Raw genomic sequence first — 4,556 nt, forward strand, 5'->3', positions numbered from 1 at the left:
TTATTTTTTGCCTTAATTGGTTTCAGCAGTGCAGTGATTTGGATAAGCCACCAGATGGCAGCAAAATACAACGGGTTAAAATGCTGAATTTATGTCCCTGCCACATTCTTCTTGTAGCAGGGGGTTGAAGGAAGCTGGTTGTTGAGTCAAGTCTTCAGGACTATATGACATAGATAGTTGTGTCACTGGTAAGATCTGTGTGATTTACATATGGAAGCATTTTTTCAGAGAACGGGGTGCTATTCTAAATGCTTCTCAATAAGTCACAAAGAAATACATCTCTTACTTTTAAACTCTGACACCTCCAGATATTAGACAACGGCTCCCATCCTTCCATGATGCCTTTGGGCTGATGTGCGTTGGAATCAAGCTCTGGAGGTTTAGAGGCCTAGTCACATCTGCCCTATATAAATCAACTGTGTCAAAGGATGCCAGTATAAGATCTAATCAATAATCCTTATTTGTATTTCTTTTGGATAACATGGAGAATTGAGCAGACCCTTTCAAGGAAGAGCTACAGTGCAACCAAGAATGCTTTGTTACATAGGAGATTATTTTTTATTTGAAGAGAACCTCAGGGTGTAAACTGAATTTCTGTTGCCTTTTGGAACGCAGCTTTTGTTGTTGTTTTTAACGCAGGCTTTGCCAATCTATCGTTTTAATATAGCTTTCAGCAACCTGGTGCCCTTGAGGTGTTTTGTGCTGGCTGAAGCTGATGGACAGCCCAAAATGTCTCAGGGCACCAGATGCAAAGCCTGCTTTAATGTATTTACGATATAATTATTTTGAGCAATTCACAGCACAGTCGTAGACGTGTCTACTCAGAAGTAAGTCCTACTGAGTTCAGTGGGGCTTACTCCTAGGTAAGTGGGTACAGGACTGCATCCTTGAGAGCCAGTGTGGTGTAGTGGTTAAGAGCAGTAGTCTTGCAATCTGGGGAACCAGGTTCGCGTCTCTGCTCCTCCACATGCAGCTGCTGGGTGACCTTGGGCTACTCACACTTCTCTGAAGTCTCTCAGCCCCACTCACCTCACAGAGTGTTTGTTGTGGGGGAGGAAGGGAAAAGAGATTGTTAGCCACTTTGAGACTCCTTCGAGTAGTGATAAAGCGGGATATCAAATCCAAACTACTACTCCTCTTCTTCTTCTTCTTCTTCTTCTTCTTCTTCTTCTTCTTCTTCTTCGTCGTCGTCGTAAGGGATGGGATATCATGCTATAAAGAAGGATTCTCCTCAACCCACTCTCTGCCCACCATCAATAAGTACTTTACCACAGTGTTTTTCTATTAGACCATCACTCAAATTCTGCTGGAAAACTGGAAGCAGACTGGATAAGCCCTAACCTTACATTAAAGTCATGCTTTAACCCAAAACTTTTCAAAAGTACATCACCAGGTGCTATAGGAGAAACTGGGACGTGCCCCATATATTGAGTCTTTTTATTTTATTTTAAAAAAGCAACTCAGCCCTTACAATTGATATGTCCTTTTAGAAAGCATTGATACATTATGTTGTTTGCTTACTGTTAACGCACACAAATATCACATTGTTGACAACACAGAAAGCCCATTGTTAAAAATAATTGTAGTCTATTCTGTTTTTGAAAAGATCCAGAAACAAGCACTATTCTCTGCTGTAAGGTGTTTTTTTTTTAAAAAAACCCAAAACATTACATTTTGGTTCTGCGGTCGTGGTGCTAAGGCCAATCCACAGCACCAGAAAATCACCTGGGTCCCTATGCAGCAAGATGGATGTGCTCAGGGAGAAAGGATCTCAGGCACAGGACAGATGCAGGTGCACATCTGGACCGGGGTGCTGATCCGAGTGCCGTCTTGATGGCTGGATGCACCACTTTATTCAGATAAGAGATTGGGGGTAGTGGAAGGGACTGTCCATTTGGTTTCCTAATAATAGAATTCATAGCACAAAATAATTTTTAGAAAAGGGTTGGTTTAAACCAATTTATATTTGCTAAAGTCCAATCACAAATCTTGTGTCAGTGCATGCATGTTTAGAACCAGGTGAGCTATGTCTTACTATTATTCTCAATTATTTATCCTTATATTTATTTGTCCATTCCCCCTTCCCACTTCAAAAACGAACTCCAAGTGATTTACAAACACAAGGATTGAAAACAGACATAAAAGCAAGAAAGAGGAAATCCGACACAACTTCACTGAAAGATAAGCAGAAAATTAAGATCCAAAGGCCTGAGTGAATAAAAATGTTTTCACTTAATGCCCAAAGACACACAGTGATGGTGCTAGGGTGCCTCCCTGGGGAGAGCATTCCACAACTAGGGAGCCACCACTGAGAAGGCCTGTCCTCATGTCACCACTTCATGCAGCGGATGCAGAGGTGGGCCTCAGAGGACTGAACCAGATGAAGAATGCTGGCTGCCCCAACATGCTGAAAATCATATTAGAGAGCTGAAGGACGCTAATGGTTGCAGACTATACACACACACACACACACACACACAAACAGTGGTGCCTTGGGTTAATTCGTTCCGGAGGTCTGTACTTAACCTGAGACTGTTCTTAACCTGAAGCACCACTTTAGCTAATGGGGCCTCCCACTGCCGCCGCGCCACCGGAGCACGATTTCTGTTCTCAACCTGAAGCAAAGTTCTTAACCTGAAGCACTATTTCTGGGTTAGCAGAGTTTGTAACCTGAAGCATATGTAACCCGAGGTACCACTGTATATGTGTGTGTGTGTGTGTGTGTGTATGTTTATAAAAAAAAAAATTCCCATCTTTCAACCTTAAAAATTTACAAGTAGTAAACAGTATTCATCATCATCATCATCATCATCATCAATATAAAAAAAATCCTTCCTGTAGCACCTTAAAGACCAACTAAGTTAGTTCTTGGTATAAGCTTTCGTGTGCATGCACACTTCTTCAGATACACTGAAACAGAAGTTGCCAGATCCTTCTATATAGTGAGAAGGTGGGGAGGGGTATTACTCAGAAGGGTGGTGGGAATGGGAGATTGGCAGATAGCTGAGATGAGCCTGTTGACGACTCTTAATGACTGTAATAGGTCTTACAGGAAAAGGCAAGGGGTGAGAAGGTGAGAAATGGCTTAGTCATGTATAATGAGATAAGAATCCAATGTCTCTGTTCAGACCAGGTCTCTCCATTGTTTTAAGTTTGGTAATGAGTTGCAATTCAGCAGCTTCTCTTTCCAGTCTATTTCTGAAATTCCTTTGTAGTAAAACAGCTACTTTGAGATCTTGTATAGAATGTCCTGGGAGATTGAAGTGTTCTCCTACTGGTTTCTCTGTTTTGTGATTCTTGATGTCAGATTTATGTCCGTTTATTCTTTGGCGTAAGGTTTGGCCTGTTTGTCCAATATAGAGAGCTGAAGGACACTGTTGGCATTTGATGGCATACACAATGTTAGACGATGAGCAATTAAATAGTCCCGAGATGGTATGACTGATATCATCATCAATATCATCAAATCTTTATTGGCATCACATACAAACATTCAGAATAAATAGGCCAGAGCGATCTCTTTGCCATTTCAACAGTACAGTCATTTGCCAAAGGGAAGAAGAGCCGAGCAATCTATTTCATCTCTGTGGATCTCCAGCAAGGGCAAGATCCTGTAGCGTACTTTGGCGACAGAAAATCAAATAGAGGAACTTATCTACTGTCTTGGTGAGCTCCTGGTCTCTCCCCTGTAATAAGAAGCGTATAACCTCTGTCTCTGGTTTCCATGTTGGAATACGTAGATGGTCTAGAAATTGTTGGCGGAGATCATTAAACAGTATTCCTAGCACCTACAGGTTAGAAGAAAATGAGCCAATTGAGTTTCCCTGGGGAGGATGCTCAACAGAGAGGACCTTATCACCAGTGATTGGCCACCTCACCTCAGACAACGAGGGTAACAAGAGCAGGTCAAATATTCGGAACCATGTGGCAAGGAGTGGTATTATATTCCATTTTCTAAAGTAGCCCTAGCATTTTAAACGGCAAAGTGACCTACTATCAGGCATGGGATTTTCATAGTGTACATGGAGGTTGTCCACAGAGTTTGCCCTCTTCGTTTCAGTGAAGGAAGCAAATGCTTCGGACATTTAGCGCCTTTGGGGGGGGGGAAATGGAGAAAAGTTTATACCTCGGTTAAAACCATTCAGATAAGCAGAGGTGGAAATGTTTTGGTTTGTTAGTTTGAAAAATTTATGAACTAACCAGATTTTTTTTTTAGTAGTAGGCTTAGAAGGACAGAGAGATGAAATCCTTTTATTGTGTGTGTTTCTGATGAGGGTACCCACATTTCTTCTAGGCAATGTTTCATTGAGAACCACCAGGTCTCAAGCCAAATTGGAAATCACAACACCCAGTGAATGGGCAATGGCTGAAGTAAGGGACTGAAGAGGAGGTTGAGATTCCTGCATTGCAGGGGGTTAGACTAGATGCCCTTTGGCGTCCTTTCCAACTCTGGAATTCTCGGTGGCACACGCATACACAGCAGCACATACCAAAGGCCTTCTGTAGCAGACAAGCACAAGTGTGTTTGTGTGTGTGCATGAAAAGTGTGAATGGAA

This window comes from Podarcis bocagei, assembly GCF_964188305.1.
Source record: "Podarcis bocagei genome assembly, chromosome: 3".
In the NCBI taxonomy this organism is placed as follows: domain Eukaryota; kingdom Metazoa; phylum Chordata; class Lepidosauria; order Squamata; family Lacertidae; genus Podarcis; species Podarcis bocagei.